Genomic DNA, 25,702 nt, shown 5'->3' with positions numbered 1-25,702 from the left:
CGAGACCGGCGCAGTGGACCCTAGCTTCTCGAAACCAGAAGTGCTGTCAGGTGGCGCCCCCGCGCAGAGTGGCACGGGTCGGAACTTGGAAGGGGGGGGGGGGTTACTTTTGCCGACGATAGTACACATAAGCTTCGAGGGATCCTCCAAATCATGCGAGCAGCAGTAGAGCTTTATCGTATTTCAGGTGAAGGAAAATTTACACGAGTCGCCGCGGTGGCTGGGTGGTTATGGTTGTGAGCTGCTAATCCTAAAGACGCGGGTGGTTCGATCCCGGCCGCGGTGGTCGCATTTCGATGGAGGCGAAATGCCAGAGTCCCGTACACTGTGTGATTCAGGGAAAGTGAAAGGACCCCAGGTGGCCGAAATTATACGCATCCGTATACACTATAGCATCCCTCACAGAGTGTTTGGGACGTTAAACGCCATAAACACTAAAGATATCACACGCATTTTTTTTTGCAATTTGAATTTGAATGTATTCATAAGTGGCTACAGAAGATTGCCCATTCTAACGGAGTGCTGTGCTATCGATTACCGCCTGTTTGTTGACTAACTACGCAGTAAGTATGATCGCAGACGATCGTTACGATTGACTGTGCTGTGGTCATTGCGAGTTCTTCTTTCGTGAATTGCTTCCTGTGAGTCGCAAGGGGAAAAGAATCAGGAAATGTTTCTCCCAACTGCAGTCTTTCGCCTGCCGGTCATAGCTGTCGGCAGGGAATGTAGTACTCATAAACTTGCAAACACATCAGCTGGTGGACTGTTTTCCACACGGAACTACGCGCGCTGGTATAATGCCAATTTAAGTGCATATCGCACGTATACATGCTGCTGCTTCGCCGTAGAGAACGAGCACTCGAGTGAAAGGCGCTGAAATCCGGCCTTGCGTGTCGGCGCCTCGCGTACTGCATGCATGACGGCCCGCGCTGGAAGCTTGTTCTTTAATGAGCCAAATTAGAGGTGATGGCATATTCATTCAGTACTTCTCAGATATTTTTCAGCATATCTCCAGCATATATTTCCACTGCGCAGAAAACATGCGCTCGCATTGCTCTTCACACCTTGACTACGTACGTACATGTATGCGCGTCTGCTTGAGCGCGTACTAAGAAAACAAAAAAGCAGACATTTTACAATTTCAGAGCGCCCGCATCCTGCACAAAGTAGCGATTAGGCGGCTGAAGTGAGAGAGAGAAATCGCTTCACCAGCCGCTTAGAAAGCTCAACAGAGCGTGAATGCCGTTGGGCGCTTGTGGTTCTGAACTTGCTGTATGCCGGGTGTTTCAGGGAAAACTTTAATTTTCAAAAACAGGATTTTTTGAGATAAAAATACGGCTTTCGCGGCACGGTATTGCCATGATTGGCGGCCACCAGAAAATCGGTGAATCATCTTTCTAGTAAGCTGGTTAACTAAATTCAAGTAATCACTTTTCTAGATATTAGATTTAGGCGCTTGGTTACAATCAGAGACTTGTAGTGGGTCGTTAGTAACTGTCCTACCAGCTTTTAAAATTTTGAAATGCGATTACCCTGGGCGCTGTGGCTCTGCAAAATGTGGCTATTTCGAGTAGTTACGTGCACTGGGGGGGGGGGGGGGGGCTGTTTTGCATGCTCTTTGAATGCGCATGCATTTTGACACATGTAGCCAAAATTTGTTGGGCCACAGCGCCGAGGGTAATCGAATTTACGGAATTTTAAACGCTCATATCCTGTTACTAACGACCGGCTATAAATCTCTAATTGAAACGAGGCGCCTAGATCAAATATTTTGAAAGTTAGTTAACCAGATTACTCTGTTGAGATGATTAACCGGTTTTCATGTGTCCGCCAACCCTGGCGATACCGTGTCACAAAAGCCATATTTTTAACTAAAAAATTCGAGTTTTGAAAATTCCTTCACCTTCCCGGAAACGCCCCGTACATCGGCCGCAAACAGAAGCAAGGAGAAAGATTCAGCGGTCGTTTATGCGTCTAGGCTTTCTCTCCGTCGTCTGTTTAGGCGCGTTTTAATATGAGACGCTGCGCATTTTTGGCTACGCTCGCCGCGTTGCTTATTATTTCGACGGTAATTGCCCAGTGACGGCGAAATAGCGTTCCTCGAAACAGCGCGTGAATACGTCACCAGAGGCAGCGGTAGGAATCCGTTCGTGGCGGCGCCAGGTGTACTTCGCTATTAGGCAGTTTTCTGGCTTGTAAAAGCTTTGTTCACGGTAAAAATAACATATTTTTTATCACGTGACGCTAACCTATCAGTCTATAGCCTGACGTAGTATTTGACTTCGTCTCGTTATGGTCAATTTCTCGCACGGCTGCAAATGAAAACATGGAGGGAGCTGGTTCTCAACATATATTTCCGCTTGGAGCAGGGCGGAAGAGCCTGCATAGAGCGGACGATATTTCTCTCAACTAGTGTATCGGGCTGCCGGTATAGACACAGCAACGCAGCCCTGCTTCGTGTGGCTTTGAAGTAAAACGGCAGTCATACATTGTAATTATTTCCTCGTTCGTGTAAGCCTACGACGCATGCAGCAGTAGCGACGTTGACGAAGGTTCGGTACGGAGGGCTCCACGGTGAGATAAACGTTGCATGCTTCGCCAGAAGTCACGCGCAGCACTCTTTCGAAAAGAGCGTAGGCGAAACGCTGCTAATGACGATTATGATGATGATGGAGTTTTATGCCGCAAGGGCGTCTATGGCCAAAGAGCGTCATTGCACAAGGTATTTTTCGATCACTCAAGGTGAGGTCGAAGACAAATTTTCCAAGCATTTCAGCCCTTACTAGCCGAGCACCAGGCCAGGGGAAAGCTTGTACCCATTGTACCACCGGTGGGTACCAAGCTGCACTGGGGATCGAACCCCGCACCTCCCGTATGCGAGGCGGATGCTCAGCCACTGGGCCACCGCTACGGTCTGCTAAACCCTCCCTAGAGCAAGGAATGTGATACGTGTAGAGTCTCTTTGCACTCACGGGGAGACAGAAAAAATCGCGAGTTGACGCAGAAGGCTGCCGAGATACGCGCTGCAGCAGAGATAGGGGTTTGAATTTTCGGTTGTATGTTTTTAAAAATCGGGGGACTTTTTTCGCTGTTTATTTCAGAATGCAATTTTCGTTTTTTTTTAAGAATGACCGTTTTTTTTTTTGTTCCCGGTGATATATACGTGGCACGCATGTTTGCTCGAAATTCACGTATATAGTTCATTTGGGGCTGTTTATTAGCAAGAGCAGTTTATGCACAAGTAACTAGCGCACAAATTGTCGTGTTTCGTATAACGGTTGCATTTAGAAATTTTATCGGCGTAAAAAAGGTAACATCGCGGAAGTTAATTTATCTGGACGCAAGAAAAAAAAAGTATATAGACGCTTCTTTCTAGAAGCTTCTTTAGCTCTATTATGCAAGACCGCCAAATCTTAAAAAAAATCACTGGTGCTTTAGCCCGGAGCTAATCACAAATTATCGCGCGCTAGCGCGGTTAGCCCTGGTTTTGCATGGCTTATCTTCACTTTCTATGCGTTTGCGTGATTTGAACTGGTTTATATTGATATGCCATATGATTTAAGTTTGCAGGATACTGAATTATTTCAGACTTGTATTGCTGTAGACTTGTTCTTTCTATATATTCATAGATCCTTGGGAGCCCTCATACCACTCCTGGCGCAGTGGTTAGTCGACAGGCCACTGGCCTGCGATTGCAGATGCTGTCATTGGTCGGGCTTGTGATACCCAGGTTGCTCTTCCCAAGAGACCTCTCGAGACTAATCATTATTTTAACGGTCACCTGCAACGGTGGGCAGTTTGATCACAATCCGGCAGACTGGTTGTGATGACGTCAAAAGGCAGCGCTACTTAGGGGTGCTACCCAGGCGATTGACACCCAGCTCTTCCAGGAAGCTGAGGGACCAGGCAAAAGCTCTTCAGTGGATTTGAAGCCCTAGTGCGAGTGCGCTAAAAAATGCAAGCGAATCAACAAGAACAACACAAAAACACTTGTCTCTCAGGAAAATGGAATCAGGCCCCTCTTTCTAGTCTTGTTCATGTCACAACAGCTTTATCTGGTTTGTTCCTCGCGACATACTGGCCACTAATGCAGGAAAAAAAAAATAGCAGGAGGGAGCGTCCGGAGATAACTTTGAAGAGGTATAGTCATTAAAAGTAAAAAGGATAACGTCGGTCCCCCAGGTGGTCAAATCACGTGATAGCGTGCGGTGATATCTATCACCGTTGCGCGTACACATGCGTGGGATAGCGCGGCAAACTGACTGATGGTCAGCCTTCTGTTGCAGACGCCCTCGCCGTAAGCCGCGCAGATGCGTGACTAAAACATACCGGCACCAAAACATTAGGGCTGGCACTGAGAGCGAGAAACCTGAAGGGGGATTGGCTTCATGAGCACTTGGTTTGCGAAGGCTGGCTGCATGACGCCATGCTCTGTCCTGAGCTTTTTTTTTTTCCCCCTTCCATGTGCAGACTACTTCACTCACGGAGCAAACTGTGAAAGTAGCAAATGCTTCACAATAAATAGGTGTGGTTAAGGAAGCAAGAAAAAGTGACCTGGACTCCAGAACGAACCAGAGGGCCTCCGATCACGTATTAGTCTGCGTGATGGCAACTATGGAAGTGCCGCGCTAAACCGTCGTGGAAACGAGAACATGAAACTTTTTCGTGCCGCTTGTGCATGTTTTCGAGCTGACGGTGGTTTGTTACGGCTACAAACGTTGTCTGTGTTCTTGCATATACCGTGCGAAAACTCTTCAAACAAATAAAGGATATCCGATAAGGTGATTACGCAAGTAGACGAGAATAGAGGTAATGAAGCCTCTCGCTGGCACCCAGCGTTTGCCTAAAGTAGCACGCAAAGTCCCAAAGCGTCCCAAAAGCCCTGTTTAATACAATGATATCATTGTATCACCGCCATCCTGGCTTCCACACTCCGTTAATTTTCACTTGTGAGAAATTGTAACTATTACTCAATAGCCAGTAAACTATGGCCCACATCTGAAGAATACTGACCTTTCTTTAGTGAAAACCGAATTTCAAAACTGAATTAGCCGTTTGTTCATCGCTTCTTTTTTACTATTTAAACAGGAAACGCGACCGCAGCGGTGGCCTAGTGGTTGAGCATCCGCCTCGCATGCGGGAGGTGCGGGGTTCGATCCCCAGTGCCGCCGGGTACCCACCGGTGATAGAATGGGTACAAGCTTCCCCTGGCCTGGTGCTCGGCATGATCAGTGTGAAATGCTTGGGAAATGGGTCTTTGGCGCTACCTTGAGCAAAGCGAAAATACTTGTGCCATGGCGCTCTTTGGCTACAGATGCCTTTGCGCCATAAAAATTCACTAGCGTCACAAACAGAAAACGCAAACCCCTAACCATAGAAAGAGCTGGCATTGGACGTACTACCTCACTTACCTACCCAACCCTTTTTAGCGCGCTAAAAACAGTTACAATACCTTCAAAACTCCCGAACAACGGGCTTATCCCCCCCCCCCCCCCCCCCCCCCCAATCGTTCTTCAATGAGCGGTTCTGGATCCACTCTTGACACGGAACGAACAAATGCAAAGTAACATGCCAGTCACATTAAGAAACCATTTGCGGAACGTGTAGCTTGTGCCTTGCAAATAAAATGAACGCGCACCCAATAATATAGAGGCTCCATGGTTAGGGTTGTCTTCGAAACCCATAAGAATGCCTTTTCTCCACAGCGCAGCTCTCACACTTAACGATGCCATGGCTTCGTAGTACCTTATTATAGTAACGGAGCTCCCGAAGCTGGTCGAACTGCCGTTATGATTTCTAACTTTAGCTAGTCGGGAAGCCTGTGCCACTGCTAGACTGCCGATTTAACCTGTTTGCAGAGGAGCTTTTGCATCTAGCAAATATGATTTTCATTTTACTTTCGTGAGCATACTGAAGCTCGCACTGATTACACAGCCATTGCTCAGAAAGTAGCAGACACTTCTGTGCATTCTATGAATTCGAATTAGCGGGCTGCTCCGCAATCGAACGCAGGCAGTTTGGTGCCATCTATGGAGAGCGAAATTCAGCCAAGGCAAGCGTTTTGTACTCGTTTCAGCCGACAGGCGGCGCCACGTGCCCACTTAGCGGCAATTGTATCGGTCTTTGGTGCTGTGGTATCATTTCAAGCAAAACGCGGGAACATCAGAAGAACAAAATGATAACAGATGTAAACGCTCAGATTCCCTGAATAGAATGCCAGAAAAAAAAATTAATGAATGCCTAACGTACTTCTTATAATCAGCCAAAAACTACAGCTGGCGCTATCACAAATATAAAAGCAGTCCTGGTCCGCAGTAAGCATCAGAAATGAAAATGACATATTATTTAGGATTACATATGCGGTTTTTAGACTGGTCATGAATTTGTATACACTTGAGGCTACAAATAATACACCGTCTGAAGTGGCATCAGCTTTAAAGGGCACCTTCGTAATTCTTGCGTCACAAGCGTATAGCAGTACACATTCTCTTAAGATGTGGCACAGCTAATTAGGGCACTACCAATCAGCATCCCAATAACTTGAAAATATTAAGAGGATTCTTTGCTCAGCACTGGACACAATCCAGCTTATTATGATGATGAGCTTGATATGGATCTACAGTCGAACCTTGTTAAGACATAATTTCGGAAACGCATAGAAAACTACCCATTGTGCGTTACAACGGCTTTCGCGACATGGCGAATTTACCCATGTTTGCGGGCCGAAAACAAAACTACGTCATGAGTCAGATAAACAAATAAGGAAATAAATAACGTGACAAAAGAACAAATATACACAGCACAGGTAGCACCGAACATTATAATAATGTTATTTCATGGATGTTGAAGTATCGTTATATGTTGCATTAGAACGTTACATGAATGTTAAAAATTGACTTATGATGTTTTATGTTATATAGAAAAAATTAGATAAACATTAAAGGTAAACATTACTGTGCTGTTAAAAATAACAAATAATGTTTTATGTTGTATCGCTACATGTTATATGCTATCAAAACATAATTTACATTTTTATATGGATATGCTGTACTTATAGCATAATACATCTTATAACTTGTGAACTAATGTTTAGAGTTTAACGTTTGAAATAAACATGTCCATTGCAGTCTTCTCAACGTTATTAATGTTTGAATTGTAACTATGAAGAAACATTAGAAATATATTTCAAGCACAAGGTCACATGACTTTCCCCGCAGTTCTTAGTGAAAAGGCGTTTTTCAAACTGCAGTACTTTTCAACTAAATCTCTTACATCGTACCTGCCATGGACTGCATGCCCCGCCCCATTATTTTGCTCGAAAACTTTTCTAATTACTTATTCGCTTCTATCAAGAATGGGACACCCCTCATTAATGGCTAAATAAGCTTGTCTCCGTGGTATTCTTTCGGAGGTGAGTAAATGCGTGTTGGAGTTTGTGCGGTATTGTGGAGCTGAAGTGTCGCATTCGTTGTTGGTTGTTGCAAAGCGTTGATGAAGTTGCGTACCGTTATACTGGCGGGACTGCACGCACTTGCAAGAGTTGTTTCATAGTTTTCGAGAATATTATATTTGTGTTCTTCAAATGTGCATTATGTCAGAAAGGTGTTACTTGAACGTTTGTGTTTAACTCATCGTTGTAAAAACGTCAACATTATAAAAACGCGTATTAAAAAAAGGACAATAAGAATTAATAAGTAACGTTTGACCGAAACAAACTGAAACAGTGTCCTAGTCTGCTGGAGCTACCTGGATGGCCAGTTTTCTCCCGATCTATGTGCGAGACATAAATTTGAAGATTTCGTTTGCGGTCGCGGAAGCTCAGGAACAACGACCAAATCGTTGAACAATGGTAAGACTCGATATCCGCACTACCGCGAGGTCATGTGTTCGCGATGTCGCAACAATGGATAGCGAGAGCGGCTTCTGGCCTTAAAAATGGTCTATAGACAACCTATTGACTTCTTATAGAGTCTCTGCTTTCCTATGGAATTCTTTTTGTCTATTCGTAGTCTTTAGACTGTCTATAGAGAAAAGTCTACTAAAAGTGTACGGCATAAATCTATAGATTGTCTATAGACTGTCTATAGTATTTGTATTGCCTATGGAATGTCCTCCAGGGTTTGTCTATAGAGAGTCTATAGACTTTGTAGACAGAAGTGTATGGACAATCTATAAACTGTCTAAAGAAATTTTTGTAAGGGTGATACGAGCGCCGGCTCCACGAACAGTTGCACTAAAGCGTCGGCTTTAGTTTGCCCGTCTCTACAAATTGCCTAAATCGCGTCGCAAAAGTTCTGGATATCCAATATGAAGCAGCAAAAATGCTAGAAATTCACGTCCGTCTTTTCGGAATAACCGCCTTTGTGTCGTTGTCGCCAGTTGTTGAGAAAAAAAAAAAAAACTCTCGAAGTTGTGATGAATGTTTTTTTTTTTATCGAATCGGGGAATTAACTTGCGGCATCAAAACAGTTGTCTGCATGGAATGCTCTGACTGACATATGCCGGTACTTTTAGTTTAGAGTGCGTACTACGGAAAGATAGACAGACTCGTAGGCAATGTGCGCGATTCGCATGTAGCATGGCATGATTGCACGTTTGATGCCGTTTTCTGCTAAGGGGATGATGGAAGACACCTTAATTGATGACCATGCTCCACTAATACTAGCTGCAACAAAACAAGTTCAGTTTGCGCCACAACAGCTGGCGGCCAAAGTGAACAAACTTAAGGGGGGGCACTTTATTATCATTACGTGTGTGAACGCGATAGCAGTGCGCCTACGTGTGGCTATTACTGTACTGTTAATGTACCACTGGATGCATAAAGGTAATGCACTCATATGGGCGCTTTCTCCGCTTGCGGTGATTTTCCGCATCGCCCAACGGCCGTGCTTCTCGATCCACGTTAACAGCGAGCTTGGCACGCCAACACACGGCAGAGCACAGCTGCCGACTGCCGCCTCAGCCGCCGCGAGCTCCACGGCCACCACGTGGTGCGTAATGTCACGCCCCTATCAGCCAATGGGAATTAAAAGAAGGAAGGCAGTAACTTTCTTTTGTCGATGAGGTTTTGCTCTCGCAGTGAAATGGAAAAGCGACACGAGAATTTACGTTACCCGCGATCTGCTGGGCTGGGTCGCACAGACTGATCCTTGGGCAGAGCTGACTGAAGTTGGCAGCTGCTTCAGCGCGAGGCACCTGGGCAGTGCTGCGGCTATCGCATCTATTTGTGCTGAGCAGACAGATGTTTGTGCCACGAGAAACGGCTTAAAGATAACAGTTTCTTTTTCCGCTGATTGTGTGTCACGGATAAACCGGAAAATTTGATGAAGATTCGCTCTATTTATTTATTTATCATCATACCCACAGCGGCATTGTCTGGCATTACAGTGGGGGTGGAGGTGGGGGGGGGTGAAAAAGAAAAAGTACACAAATACCACAGCGGGCAGGTGGTTACAAAAAAGATAACATTGAGATAGAAACACTTAATTAGTATACATAACAATTCTGAAGCAAATACCGCTTGAGAAAGCACCGACAAATTGAGTACGGCTTCAGCCCGTCTGGCGTGACAATGCGCCTGAGACACTCAAATTTCCAGTTTGATTTCAATTCACTCTTACCTTCTATAGCAGTCACTGGAGGGTTTCCGGGATTAGGCACATAAGCGGCTTGACAGAAACCATTACAAGAAACTAGACTGCAATGGGCTTCGTGGTTTTCAGCATATAAAGAACAGCATACACGCGCGAAAAAAAAAAAATCCCCTGATATTAACATCAATCTTCAGAAAACAATGCGCTGTGTTTACTCTACGCTGCGTGAATGCGAAATTGAGCCGAAGCTGTGTGCGATTTTTTCATCAAGCCGTGGATGGTGGACCCGGCCATTACCTGCTCTAGACCTATTCTTAAATATTTTTCCATCCCTACACAGATACAGAAACATGAGAGTGGCCTAATGTCCATATTGTAAGTTCCAGCAACAGTAGAGAGAGGAAATCATTTTATTAAGGAGCAACAGATTAAGCACTCAAAAGATCATGGGCATGGAACACCAGAGCAGGCTGGCCAAGAGGCGTGGAAAAGGAACACTGGAGGGCGACGAAGCTTTTATAGGCTGGGAAAGACTAAAACAGGAAACACAGGGGTCGCCATTTCCGACGGATTTTGCGGAATAAATTACATGCGTCCAAGCTGTATTTTGTTGACGCACATCTGAGGCCGTGCTGCTCCACCTTTCATTTCGAAGCGGCAGCAACCAGACATCCTCGGTGTGGATGTCACGAGTCTGAATCAAGAGTCAGGATATTTTTGAAAATTCAATGGTTTAAGCCGTATTTTTTTATTGCTGATGTTGCTGGAGAAGCGTTAACATCAAATTCTAAGCAGAGAGGTGTAAAAAGGGTTTAAGTTGTCCTCTAGCTCACTTGCTTTTATAAGAAGCAGTGAGCTAGAGGGGTACTTAGTTTCTTTTTATTCCCATATAGGCGTATTTATGTTTAGAGTGTAGGAAGAGCCAGATAACCAGTTTTTACCAAAAAGAGCAATTGGATAGAGTTGAACTCAGTCTCACTGTATGTAATAAGAAAGAGTAATTAGTGTAAATATTTTCATGAGCGTCCACGTGAGTAAACGGTAATGGTGACACAGTCGCAGTGTTTGGCGTTGAGAGAGGACGAGTCTGCGTAGCATTGCAAGTATAAAAAGGTAAAGCTGAGTACACTTATCGGTGTATTACACCCCTTGTCACGTCGGCAGACACAGTGATCAAAAGTAATTTTACAGCGTTATTATTTATTACCAACCCAGACATTTCACTAGAAGCCAATTTCCTTGTAATACATAAAGCTACTCATTTGTCCCGACAGGACAGGCCAGACAATTCCAAACTCAAATGAAAAAATTTTTTGCCTGACCGTGGCCGCATTTCAGAGAGGGCAATTATATAGCAGGAAATGTAGTTTTTGGCTAAAAGTGCGTAGAGCAAATCATTATTTTGATGCAGGCTTTCCATCGTGGAGTGAAATAAATAATAATAATTGTTAATAATAATAATTGGTTTTGGGGGAAAGGAAATGGCGCAGTATCTGTCTCATATATCGTTGGACACCTGAACCGCGCCGTAAGGGAAGGGATAAGGGAGGGAGTGAAATAAAGACAAACGCGGTTTTCTACGAAATTGTCCACTATGCAAACATTTGATGCAGTGAAGTCGATGGCAGGAAACACACCTAGACTGACGCCCTGTATCAAGGCAATCTTTCGGCGTAATACGGAAACAAGAATTGCTCGCTCAGCGGATTAACTGGACTCACGTGAAGCAAGGAGTTGGGCACCCAGACAATGAAAATGGCCTGAGCGACAGTTTGCTCAAGGCGCCAACAGATGGCGCGAGTTTGCTTAGTAAGCAGTTGTACTGGAAGCTAATAGATGGCGCCTTGTTTCCACAAAAGAATAAATCACTGGAAAGGGGAAACCTCGGGGTTTGTTTCTTCACCGCCGAGACGCTGATTGACTGGTTTTCATCACGTGGACGCTTTTCAAATCGGATGGACGGATGTCTCTCCCTTGCTCGCGACCTGCGTAGTGCGTTTGCTCAATCAACTTGCGTCGCTTCAGGTTAACTTCTCGCATCCCAGTGGCGCGGTAGAAAGTACCTGAGCATTGTGCAGGACGGAAGACAGGCCAGGACTCGCGCTTATGGGTGCTTATCGGAGCTGAAGCTGAGACCACAGGCGAAAAAAAACCACTGGTTCCAATTGGGGTCCCCGATTGTATCCAATAGGAACGCCCAAGTGCTTTTAACTGCGGTTTTAAAATCATGGAAGTTCCAGTTGGGACGTTCCAACTGGAACCAAACGGACACCCAATTGGACGTTTCTATCAGTTCCAACGGGGGCATTCCAGTTGGCTGCAATTGGAATGTAGGGAATGTAGACATTCCCTTGGAATGTCTGATTGAAACCAATTGATTCCAAATACAAAAGTGCAACTGACATTCCAGTTGGATCCAGTTGAAAACCCTAGTTCGACCCAATGGTTTTTTTCGTTTCGCCTGGGACGCCTCTCTTTGCTAACTGAAGCGGAGTTACGACGGATAATGACGTGACGCCTGATATTTGAGCATGATAAAACAGCTCTAACGGATGATGTCCGTTGTGGAAAACAGATGGGAAGAAGTCTCCTTTGTCCGTAGTACGCAGGCCGTGCCGTTGCCCATCACTACTGGCCTTGGAAGCCGCCGCGGTTGCCCAGTGGTTGTGGCGCTCGACTGCTGACCCGAAAGACGCAGGCTCGATCCCGGTAGTGGCGGTCGAATTTCGATGGAGACGAAATGATAGAGGCCCGTGTAATGTGCGATGTCAGTGCACGTTAAAGAACCCCAGGTGGTCGAAATAACCCGAAGCCCTCCACTGCAGCGTCCCTCATAGCCTGAGTCGCTTTGAAACGTTAAACACCGCAAATCAAACTACTGGCCTTTACATTACACCAGGGGATCCAAGCAGAACATCTATTCCCTTTCCCTTTGAAAATCTTCTACAGTTGTCCACACATTTGTATAGGGCCCTCGAGTTGAGAGCTCTATTGCACATTATAACGATATCCACTATTAGGGGGGCTCGTTACAGATTTTAAAGGCATCAGGAGTTAAACACAATTCATTTACAATGTTCACGCGCTACAAGGTCAGCTTTCGAGCTATAGACAATGACACAACTGCACTCCCCATTGCGGCGTCCGAACGCTCTAGACAAGTTTGTAGACGACAGTACAATGTAATGCATATAATTTTTCCAAGCGTTGATGTGGAGAAGAACATCTTAGTTTTGCACTCGAGACGCGTGCCGTGCTATTCACGGCACGGTTCGCTCATTTACATACAGAAAATAGTGAGTGACTCACTTAAGGTGTTTTGCGGAAGTTTAAGGTCTGTAGCAATTGGTTAGAATAACTCCTGACACTTTCCACCGCATAACGTGCCTCTCGGCGTACAATACGGCCAATTGTCCAGTACGCGATATCTTTAATGATTCTTGAGTACATTGAGCAATATTTCAAGGAAGCAGCTGAGAAGTGCTATATGTGTAGTGACAGATAAGCCGCGCCAGCGAGAAATTTGGAAAGGGCCAGTCTCTTGAGGTAGCGAGCTCCTAATTTTCGCGATGTGGTAAACCCTTAGAGTGCTGTTATTTTTTGTCGCTCCTGAGCAACGTTTCCGCGATGAAAAAGCGAGCACCAGACACGGCTGCATAATAAGCGCCCAAACAAACGCATTCAAGTCTAAGGCCGGAACGACGGCGCTTCTGGAAACAATGTAAAATAAAATGTGAACAGCGCATTATCTTCACGTTCTCGTCAAATTTTATTTTATTTTAGATAAAATTGAGTAGTTACGGCTCACTACGCCCCAACAGCAACTTTGTCTCCTTTATCTGGCGCAAGCGCATTCCTTTAGCCTTCCATGAGCTCGAAACAGCTATGGATACAAGGTATGTCGTGCTGTCTCGCTTGCTACCTCAGTGAAAGCAATGGACGAATGAAGCGGTCCTCTACTGGTTCATGCCAAGAGCTGGAAACAAAACGCGCCTACTCGGGTGTTTGTTCTCTTGGGGCATAGGGTCATATTCAAATTTACCATAAACAGCTGGAGATTGTGAACATATTTTCTCCTCTTAATGAAAGATCAGTCGCGATAAAAGAGCCCCCGAAAAGAAAACTTACGTGAGGGAATAGGTGAAAAACTTTTCATCTGACACATTACAAGTGAGCAGTTGTTTAAAGGTTCTCTCATTGAGCTGATCTTTACGAGGAAATTGTGCATTGAAAATATCTCGCCCTGTTGTGTGCTTCGTATTTCAGTAATTCAACATTGGCAGGCTATTTCTTCCAAAGTAAATGTAAAAGTGCAGTAATTCTGCCGTTACCGCGGTAAAAATGCGAGAATCCTCGGCCGGCAAAAGACGCGTTAGCCTCGTCGGTCCGAACGTCGCAAGAAGAGCTCAATGCACTCGCGTTCTGCCCGTTTATTGCGGTTGCGGTGGTTTACAGTTTCCAGAGGCTATATCAAAGGTAGCGCTTGCAGGTGATGAAGACATCTTCGTTCGCCCTGAAACGGTGCTCACCGCACACAGTAAACACGAATTACCCTATAAGGAAGAAGTGCAAAGGGAGTAAGCGGCCCTCTAGCGCCGCTTTTATATGCGGCCTCGGTGGCTCAGTGGTTATGGTGCACACTGCTGACCCGAAGCAGGCGGGTTCAATCTCGGCTGCGGCAGTCGCTTCTCGGTGGAGGCGAAATGCTAGAGGCCCGTGCGCTGTGCTATATCAGCGTACGTTAAAACGCGGAAAGGTATGTGATTTTAGCTTCCTTCAAGTAGAGAGGAACCTTTCACAGTACAGTTAAGGACATTGTCTACCCGAGTGGAAACCAGACATGCAGAAGGGAGGCTGCACGCCTTCTTTTAACATTTCTGCAGGCCACGGATCTTGTTTCTAAATGGTGAAAGCAGGAACGGACTATGGCCTACTGTGATTGAATGTGTGCGTAGATGGTGTCTTCTGGAGTGGACTACGTTATACTGTGTTATGGATACGTTATGGATTCTGACTCTACAATGACCTATGTTGTACTGTGACTGAATATGTGCACAGATGGTGACTTCTGGAGTGGACTGTGATGTGGACTGTGTGGAGTGATTGTGTGCATAGATGGTGACTGCGGGAGAGGAATGTGTGCTATCATAAGAGACTGTGCGCATAGCGGGGTAGATGCGACAGGTTTTATGACATTACTAAAATAGAAGGAAAGCTACGGTGGAGCAATTATCGGCAGAATAAGCAAGGCTAATCCCACCTGTAGCATTCAACACCTCAACTCAACTCAACGTACGTTAAAAAACCACAGGTGGTCGAAATTACCCGGAGCCCTCCAATAAGGCGTGGCTCACAGCCCGAGTCGCTTTGGGACGTTAAACCCCATAAACCATAAAATCGTGAAAAACTGCATTAAAAAATACAACTCATGAAGTAGATGACAAAAGTACACTAGCCAGTTAGGCAATACTGATAGCGTATATGAGATCATAAAACTTTTTCAGGTTTGCATTCGGCTACAGCGCGTGGTATGAACGAACGCGCATAGGTAAAGTTATGAAATGTGAATCGCTTTGATTTAAGAGTATGTTCCAGTTGCTTGGAAATGACAACCTTTTTGCAAAAAATAAATCTAATCATTTAACGCTGAGTGATGGTAAATGTTACTAAAATGTCATAAGCCTGCATACTCGTGGCGGCGGGATAACTCCTAAAGTCCTGTGCGTTTCTTAAAGCCGTGATACCGTAAGTGAATGGAGGAGATGAATCGAACTGCACGGTTGTGCAATGATTCAATGCTATTTATTACTTATGCTTGCTTAGGGCCTCAAATGTCCCAAGCATATTCAATTTTTTTACATATAAGCAGGGTATAAGTAAATTCGCTGAGGCTGGCCGGAACATTTAGAGAATTTTTTATTTAAAAATCCTTATGAACGATTAAAAGATACAAGAAATAGGTTAACATGGTGATTCCATATTAGGTCTGAATACGGCTGAAGACCTAGGTTGTTGTAGATGGCAGCAAAATCAACTGGAGCATTGATTAGAGTCCGTTGTTTAAATTGAATATATGCTCTATTAGTAAAGGGCATTAACTTCGTTTTGGAATGGTTTAGTGCCATCAAACGGATAGTGCATCATGAAGTTAGGTTGAGGTCTGATTGAGGAACTTTTTGATTATCGTCATAAAAAAAATTTACAAGGAATTACACAACTACCAGCGAAAAGTCTAATTCAGGAAGAAGTGGAGTCCGGTAAATCATTTATAAGTATTAGGAAAACTAAGGATCCAAGCACGGTTTCTTGTGTGAAACCAGGATATACTCGGCTGAAAGTAGAATTATGCGTACAGACGGCTTTAAACAGACCCTCGATGTAAGAAAATAAATTAATGATGCGAGACCAAGACAATCGTTGTTAAGCTGCGTTAATTTTAACTTTGTTAACATCCTGTTGTGAAATACTAGATAGAAAATTTTAGGAAAGTTAAGAAATATGGAGTCAATTTGAGTGCGAGTATTAGGAGATGAATGGTGGTCAAGAAAGAATCCAGCAAATTGAGCATCGCATGAATAGTTCTTACAAAACCCATTTTGACATTTTAAGGTGACATTACGCTCCTCCAAGTAGTAAATTGCCTCAAAAGGGATCACATTTTCAAGAACTTCGCAAATATAGCTTGTTAATCAGTTAGGCCGATAACTGAGTAGTAATGAACGATTTCCGGACGTGAAGATGGGCCAAACGTTGCCGATACGCCGGTCATATGAAATGAAAGCAGATAAAAGTGACTGTTAGAAAACTGGAGGAGACGCTTAAGCTTCGCCTTGCGTGTATGACGTGATAGTGTTAATGGGTTAGTGTCCATATATGCGGATTTGTTGATTCTCGGCTTACATTCATAGACCCGTGGTAGTCATCATGCCACTCGTGGCACAGTGGTGCCATGGCTAAGCGATGCGCCACTACCCTGCGATGGCAGGTGCTGCCCCCGGTGGGGCCTGGGCTACCCAGGTCACTTCCCCAGCAACCTCTCCCCAGCAACCCCACTTCCCCAGCAACCTCTTGCGACGAGTCATTAATTTAACTGGCGCTTGCCACGGTGTTCAGTTTGCTCGCAATCCGGCGGGTAGGTTGTGATGACGCCACGAGGTCACGTGACGTAGGTACGTGGTCCACCCAGGTTGCTTCTCCAGGGATTTTTTTAACTCATAACACTGACGACGACGCCCGATTTTATGCAGGATGGGAGATTTAACGGTGCGGCGTTAAAAGAGGGGAGAAGGTGCGATGAACAATTGTTACTGAAGCAAAGATGATACGACGCGGATGTGGTTTTAAATTCTCTGAGTAGAGATAAGCTGCCGGACTCGCTAATAATTAATTCGGGCATTAATATATTAGATGGGTTGATAACATCACAGGATGAAGAAGAAGCTTTACGAGTAAAAGTTGATGAAAAGGTGTTGTTCAGAACATGGACGCACACAGCCACAGGAACCGGATCGCCATCATCAGTATACGGTTACATGATTGTTATTGAAGGAGTCTATGAACTGCCTAAACTTTAGAAAGTTGCTATTTAACTATTATAACAAGTGGCGGGTGAAAAAGCTGCGACGAGTCTATTTCAACACAGCCCGGTTGCAGAATTTTTTGTTATAGCATTAATAATCAGAATGCCTGTTCATGTCTGCCGGCTTGTAAAATAGCTTTTTTTCTGCTATTAAGGCGAAGGGAAACACACTGGTGAAACACACTGGAATGTTTATATATGACGTGGTGATTACGGGTATAAATCTGTCAATAAGGACGGCAAGCTATTTCTGAACAGATTCCAGTTCACTTCTAGTGAACGTAATGAGAATTGGCGCAGAAAGTGTTCAGAAAACACGGATAACTGAGCGTTAATTTTATCAAGGTTGACTCGGTCGCAGCACTGTATTTATTTTTAATTCCGTTGTCTGCTGATATTGGAATGATTAGAAAGCCAATCCAAGTTTGCAATATTATAAGAGAGGTACGGATTATTTTTTAAGACTAGATCGAGAACATCCGCCGAGTGGCAGATTGACGCGCTGGCTAGAAAATCAATAGTTATAATGATAAAACAGTGCCAAACTGGAGGAAGGTTTCAACTTTCGATTCATTGGCAGGGACAGTTAATGTGGGCCAGTTATATTCCGCAAGTTAAAGTCATCTATTATAATTTAAGCTTTAATTCGAACTCGAGTAGATAGCTAGCTTAGTACACAACAAAATTCGCTTGAAAAAAGATGTTGATACCAAGGAGGTCGTCGTACCGCTCGAAGGCCGAGGCAACACCGGCATAAGGAAGCATTGCATTACGGACTGGGATGCCTTTCGAAAGGTGCTACCCGCGGTGCAACTGGACATTACGGACATCGAGCAATGGGCGGCCAACGTCGTTGAGACGACGGAAGGAGCCACCAAAGAGCTGGAGACGGACGAACGGATAGACAAGATGGACAGTCGGCTGGCCCACCTGATAGAAGCCAAGCAGCCCATAAAGGCGAGGTGGCAGAAGCGACGAACCAACCGAAGTCTAAGGAAGAAGATCGCCGAGCTCAACAGGCAGATGGAGGTCAACTGCAGGGTGCTATGCACCCAACAGTGGAACGAGGCCTGCAACGAAGCCGACGGACAGATGCACAAGGGCAAGACGTGGAACATACTGCGGCACCTCCTTGACGAAACCAAGACCAAGGGCCGCCAACACAACAACCTGGCCAGGATCCTACACAAGGCAATCTACGAACACGGGGAGGACGAGGTCAAGCGACGCTTGGACGCCAAGTACCTACCGACCACCCCCAAGAAAAGACACCCGGATTACCAAGACAACGAGAACGAGACGCTAGATCGAGACATCCAGACGTGGGAAGTCAGTTGCCCTGCAAGATCTCAATGGCAGGCCCGCCGCGGGTCCCGATCTAGTGACCAACAGAGCGCTCAAGAACCTCGACGAAGCGGCCATCGAAAAGCTCACGAACTTCTACAACAAGTGCTGGCAAGAAGGAAGGCTGCCCAAGCAATGGAAAGCAGCCAAGACGATCCTCATACCCAAGCCTGGCAGGCCGCCCAACATAGAGAACCTCAGGCCGATCTCGCTCACTTCGTGCGCGGGAAAGGTCCTCGAGCGCGTTCTCATGAACAGGTGGCAGCGTTACCTGGAAGAATCGGAGCTTTACCCAAATTCTATCATCGGGTTTCGGAACAAGCTCGGGACGCAAGACGCCATGATTTTACTGAAGAACGAGATCATCGACGATACGACGGGCACCAAGGACAACAGAGCCATACTCGGGCTGGACTTGCAGAGCGCCTTCGATAAAGTAAGGCACTCGGCTATCCTGGCCCAAGTGTCCAGGCTAAACATTGGCAGGAGGACATACCAGTACATCAAAGACTTCCTGACGGAACGGACCACCGAAATCTGCGCGGGAGACCTGCAGCTCGAAGAGAAGCAGCTGGGCAGCGTCGGAACTCCGCAGGGCTCGGTGATCTCCCCGCTACCCTTCAACCTCGTGATTATCGGGGTGGCCAACCGGCTAGAAAGAGTAGCGGGCGTCCAGCACACCATCTACGCCGACGACGTTACGCTATGGGTACCGGGAGGAAGCGACGGACACATCGAGACAACGCTGCAAGAAGCGGTCAACGCCATCGAGGAGCAGCTGGACGGGTGTGGACTCGTTTGCTCTCCGGCCAAGTCAGAACTGCTGGTGATTCCACCGAAAGCAGCGAGCAGGAACAGACAGAATATGGAAGTCAAGTACGAGCGTCCCAAGATCACGGTCAAGACGGCGGGAGGCCAAGTAATACCGGAGGTCGAGAAGATTCGAGTTGCTGATTCGAGAAGATTCGGGCTGCTCATCCAGCGAAACCGAGTCAACGGTGAAACGGTCAACAAGCTCGTGGGCAAAGCGACCGCGGCAATGAGACTCATCAGGAGGGTGTCCAACAGAAAAGAGGGGATGAATGAGGAGAGCCTGACTAGGCTCGTTCAATCCTTCGCAGTTAGCCACATAACGTACGTGGCCGCCTTCCACAACCGGAGGCCGAGCGAACGTAACAAGATAGACGCCACCATACGCAAGGCGTATAAGGCGGCACTCGGTCTCCTCGGGAGCACGAGCACTGAAAAATTTATGGCGCTGGGAGTCCACAACACGCTGGACGAAATAGCCGAAGCACAGAGAACGGCGCAACTCGAGCGTCTCTCTGAAACGAGAACCGGAAGACAGATACTGCGGGACCTTGGCCTCGAGCCGAGGGAAGGCACGCAGCAGAAAGACGTACCTATACCGGATAGCATCAACAGAAAGCTCAGGGTCTGCCCGATCCCGAGGAACGTGAACCCCGAGCACAACAAGGAGCGGAGGCTGGCGAGATCCAGGGCTTTCGTGGACCTCCACGCCAGAGAAGAAGGCGCCGTCTACGAGGACGCGGCGGAGTATCGAGGGAGCAACGACGCATACGCGGCGGTGGTTGTCGGGGCATCGACGGGTGCAACGAAGACCGCGGCGAGCGTCCGGACTCGAGAAGCGCGCCGGGCGGAGGAGGTGGCCATCGCCTTGGCCTTCTCCGACCCCGGATGCACTACAGTGTTGTGTGACTCTAGAGCGGCAGTGAAGAACTACGCCAAGGGTAGGGTATGTAGTGAGGCCGCGCGCATACTGCGCAAGGCCGAAGACATCGGACGCAAAAGTGCTGTGGTGATCAAGTGGTTTCCGGCCAACATGGGCAGTGACGTGTCAGAACGCGGGAACGTGAACCACAACGAGACGGCCAACTCGGCCGCGCGAGGACTAACCAACCGCGCGGCTGCAAGCACGGCCGCCTCGGAGAGTTGGTCGCGGTGCAGTGCCAAGGACAAGATGACTACCTTCAACGAAATAGTGAAATGGTACAAACTGAACAGACTATGCCGCCACCTCACCCGGGGCTTAACAGGAAGGAGGCAGTGTTATACAGACAGTTACAGACGGGGTCCCTGCTCACCCCGGTTGTAGCTAAGCACGTGTGTCCGAGTGTGTACGCGAGTGACGTGTGTAGACTGTGCGCGAATGAGAGAGCCACCGCGGCTCACATCCTTTGAGACTGTAGAGTAAATCCGCGAGAAGCCAGCGAGAAGACGACGATCCCGCCGCAGCTAGAGGCTGCAACGAGGAGCTATGATCAAGAGACACAACTCAAGGCCGTCCAGCAGGTCTCGGCAGCTCTAGAAAGGCAGCGACCGAGCGAAATCGAGGAAAAAGGGGGCAGCATTCCCAGGAAGGGGGCGGCGGCCCTCTCGGACCCGCGGAAATAGCGAGGGACCAATATCTCGAGGAGCACAACGCACGAGACTGACGTAGTGGCCGCGTCGCGGTAAAAGCTTGTCCTCCCTGTGTGGAGGGAGCCTAACCGATTCTGCAGGCATTTTCAATAAAGTTGTTCTCTCTCTCTCTCTGATACCAAGGCAGGCGGTGGAAAACGGCAGTAATAACATCCATCGACCTACATGCACAATGCATATAAAATGACTCGAGATATGCTGTGATTTTAATGGGTAAAGAGGCGACTTTTTTTTTTTACGGCCATAAACATACCCCATCTATTGTGGCATACACGGTCGCATCGAAAGATGCTCACTACGAGAATGGCGTTATCAGGAATGTTGTGATTTAACCACGCCTCGGTTAACGCGGTGAGGGATGGGAGGCACAAATAGACCAGCGAAGAGAACGCCGCGTTTTTGGAAAGAACACTTATGTTTGGTGTACAGGAAACTAACACCCATATTGGTGCAGCGCTGCGCGCATGGCCGTACGGGCGGTATAACTGTCGGATGTAGATGAATGGAAAAAGTGTGCCGCTTTCGGGACACACGCACGGCTGGTTTAGAATCATTATCCCAGAAATACGAGTCGTTGTCAAACAGCTTTAAAAAAAAAAAGACGAACGATTTAGCCTTGTTAGGCCAAATGGGAGTCCGGTGCGCTAGCGCTTCGGTTTTCACTTCGGTTTCGGTGTTTTCCCCGTAAGGGATACTTGAGCTCCGCCTTAAGGGTACGACGCGATAGCGATAATGGGTTGATGCCCTATATGCGGAATTCCTCATTCTATACTTTAAACTCCTAGATCTCTGCAAAGTGAAGTAGATTCCGGCTTTTATCGCTGTGTCGCAAAATAATGAAGAGAAGGCAGAATAAGCGAAAGCGGCGTGAGTAATCTGACATCAACCCACGAGTTACATGCTTTCCAAGCCACGTGCCCGGTCTTTGCTCCACAGCTGTAAGATGAACATTGTCTCCACGGCTCACTTAGTCAAAAGAGCGTTGTCCCTTAACCACGAGGGCCTCAAAGGCAGAAACAACAGTGTAATGCATTTTCTTGTCCTCGGATTACCGGCTTCTGCACTTGGAATATCAGAATCCCTTGGAGAGCGTTCTTAGTGCCATGTGAAAGCAAAACTTTCTCGCTGCAAAGCGAAAACGGGGCTATGAGGCGGTCTGTAATACAGGGCAACTGCTTAAGTTTCACGGCGTAGGGTTCGTGGAAGTGCGAGCAGTAGACATTCCCGAGGATTTGGATTCTATGGAAGAGGTCGTGCAACTTCACTTAATAAATAATTGCTAAACAGATGACTTTTAGCCTGGGTGGGATACGTCGGTAGTGTGTACAGTGCTGATGCTTAAGCACTGCCTGAGACTAAGCAAAAAAGAAATGGCTTGCTTTTAACGAGGGATCCCTCAACCTTAGCAACGTGGCTAGCACGTTAAATAATTTGGATTTCTGACGTGCTCAAGCCACGTTCAGTCTATGTTATGATAGGATGACCTCACGATTTCCTATGTTCATTCAATCTAGGTGATTCCGGAAATCGTTTTTTTTTGTGCGTGAAGTATTAATATCTGCTGAGAAGCTAAAACAAACTTGTCACCTTTTATAAAAACTTTGATATCTCGCGAGATTAAACCGTATTTTGACAGCCTCCAAGCGACATCCCGTCTGCCTGTACGGTTCATGCAGTGTTACGCTCACGACCATCATCACAAGTGGCAGGAATTGCCCAGCATACTGTTATCCATTGCAGCATCACTTTAAATAGCATATTGGCTGCGCGGCGCGAAACACACAAGGATAGGACACAGAAGCGACATTGACTGGACGCTTTGCATCCCTCTTCGAGTACTTTGGCACCGCGCAGCCAGTATGACACTAGACTGACAAGCTAGCACCAGACTTCCATCAAATGGTGGCTTCAAGGTTTTGGATGCGCCCAGATTACAGGAGGACTTTTGGCTTCCGCCATAAACGATAATTGACGTAATGGTTCATACGCAAAACCGCTGAAGCCAAAAATTTTCGTCAATGTCTCTTATAGGGTGTCTAGTAGGGCACCCTGTGTATTTGCCGGGGGGTGGGGGGGGGGCAGGGCCTGTAATGTGTAATGAGGGGGTTGGGATTGACCTTGAAGACTAAGGAAAACTGCAGGCTACCTGTCAGATCGGGTGCGGAAAATTCATCGAGGAAACTCAGGCCCTGTGTATCGTGTGTACCCGAAGAACGAAAACAAGGTGTTTCACGAGCCAGGATCGCTTTCTTGCCATTCAGATGCTGGCGACATTTGCCGTTCATCACGTGTCGCTTCTTGCATAAACGACAGCAACATCTATTCTCTGGTCCCCACGTTTTGTGAGGAAAATGTGAACGTCCTGCCTACTCGGAAGGAAGTATTCGACATAGTGGGGAAATCCGGTTGTTCCGCTCCCTTCTTGGCAATCTGGAAGCACGTGTCAATGCTTTCAGCATTAACGTGGAGAAATGAGCCCTCTTTGTTTGCGGCAAAATGATCCTACTTTATAAAAAACAGAAGACAAAGCACGCCGGGGTATTCCTGTACGTAATGATAAGTTTAGCCGCATTCACCAAACTCGTCCTCAGGACTCGATGGCGCTATATTTTTGAGTTTCTCTTCGTCGATGGACACCAATGAGGTGGTATATTTCCTGAGGCACTCAAAGTGGATTTAACATTGATTGTTGCAATAGAGGGTAAATATGAAGGCGGGACATTCTTCAGCAAGAAATTGTAATATTAAGGACTGATACCATTTTCGCATTGCAATAAAGAAGTACATTAGTGCGCTGTCGCTCGCATACTTTAACAAATGACGCGAGAGTGCTCAAGGTCAGCAAGTAAAGTCTTTCTGGTCGAACAGCGACGGACAATAGTGCGTAACCGGCCCCCGCGAGTATCGTGCGCCTGCGGAAAGGCAGTGAGGACAGCACAGCTGTTTTGTAGCGATAGCTACATTACGGTAGCATTTCGAGCCTTCAGCGTGGCGGCACCGCCACCCCGTGGCCGCGCCGCTACCCTGTGGCTGCGCGGCCACGCTGTCACGTGGTTGGTCACGTGGTGCGGAGCAGCTGCCTGCGGCTCGGCGCCGTGGCTGATCACGTGGTTCGCCACGTGGTTGGTCACGTGACCAAGTTCCACTCGGCCAGCTGCAGCTATCGCGTCACTCCAGGTTCAACCAGAGCTAAACCACCGCCAATTTTTCTGTGGCTGATTCTATGTGTTCTCGCGTTGCTTGCCAGAATCATGCTTTTGCCTTCCGATTTATTTCTCCCGTTTGGTTACGTGGAAGTAACTACACGAATTAAGGCTTCGGCGGCAAGTCTTGAACTTGTGCCCTCAAAGGAAAAACATGTCGGCGACGCAGCGATAGCAGTGAGTCCAAGCGACGGGCAACGTGCACGGGAATGCCCACCGTTCTGGGCCGCCCTCGGTTTGAACGTGACCCCAAACTTTCTAAAAAGAGGCTTGAAACACCCGCAACCACAACCGTCTCGATCACCGTGAACAGCTCCGTGCGTGTTCAAAACCGTTGCAGAGCGTTGCGGCGGCGTCGCACGCAGCATACAGATCCTTGGAGGAAGAAAAGCTGAGGAAGGAGTATTATCTGGCAGCTTTGAAACTTAGTAATGAGGGAAAAGGAGGGAGAAAGTTGGCCACGCGCGATAATCAGTGGCGAATTTTAGTGACTGGGGCCATGTCCCGACTATCATGTGGGACCGACTTTGCCGTGCTTGGAGAGAGAGAGAGAGAGAGAGAGAGAGAGAGAGAGAGAGAGAGAGAGAGAGAGAGAGAGAGAGAGAGAGAGAGAGAGAGAGAGAGAGAGAGAGAGAGAAACTGAAGGACGGGAAGGCAGGGAGGTTAACCAGGCGACGCCCCGTAGGCTACAATACACGTAGGGAGGACAACAAAGGAAAAAAATATGAAAGGAAGGGCGGCAACGAAAAGAGTTTTTCGCGTGTTCATCGACCACTATGACAAGGGGCAGAGGGCACACACTTAAATCTGAAACAATATAGACGGGAACTCAAACCCGAATCCTTTAAGAATGTCAGGAGCGTCTTCTCCGCTGTTCTTTGTGATGAATGATGTCCAAGGCCCCAGAATCTTGGTTTTTGTGAGAGGACGAGAGCCCAAGCGGCAGAGCGCAGCAGCCAGGAAGGCACGCTCTCGCTCAAAACGAGGACAGTCACAGAGTAGGTGCCCGATCGTTTCATCGCAGCCGCACTGCTCACACGCTTAAGTGTGACGAGATGGGAATAAGCGTTTGTGGACGCCACTCTCAGCCACATGCGGCAAAACAGCATAGTGTCACAGCGGGGTAGGCCGAATGGTATTTGAGGTTTAAGTAAAGAGTCGAAGTAGTGCGAGCGGGGTGTCCAGCTTCCAAGGGTAGATCACGACTTTAAAGTCACGCTACGGGCGAGCAGTTGAAGGTGCCTTGCCGCGTCAGCTCTTGTTAGTGGTACGCGGACAATGGTGGTTGTATCGTGAGTCGATCGAGCAGCATCGTGAGTTATGTCGTTGCCAACAATGCCACTATGGCGTGGTACCCACTGGAAGATGATTTTGTGACCCCCTTCTATTGCCGGTGGTGCAGAAAATGGAAAGAAAACCACTTCAAGAGCACTTGGCATGCGATCGCCTGCCGCATGACGAAACGCTTGCTATTTTATTTTTAGTTATTTTTTCCACGGTGCAAAGCGCTTCGCGGGAGGGTTGTTATAAAAAAATTTCCA

The 25,702-nt window shown here is 47.0% G+C and overlaps 1 pseudogene; it reads left to right on the top strand.

The window, feature by feature from the left end:
- The first annotated feature begins 17,969 nt into the window (after nucleotides 1–17,969).
- LOC144094793 (uncharacterized) lies at nucleotides 17,970–20,931 on the top strand (annotated as a pseudogene).
- Nucleotides 20,932–25,702: the final 4,771 nt, after the last annotated feature.

This window comes from Amblyomma americanum, chromosome 6 (genome assembly GCF_052857255.1).
Source record: "Amblyomma americanum isolate KBUSLIRL-KWMA chromosome 6, ASM5285725v1, whole genome shotgun sequence".
In the NCBI taxonomy this organism is placed as follows: Eukaryota; Metazoa; Arthropoda; class Arachnida; order Ixodida; family Ixodidae; genus Amblyomma; species Amblyomma americanum.
The sequence above is the reverse complement of the archived record's forward strand: the minus strand, read 5'-3'. Positions and strand labels throughout refer to the sequence as shown.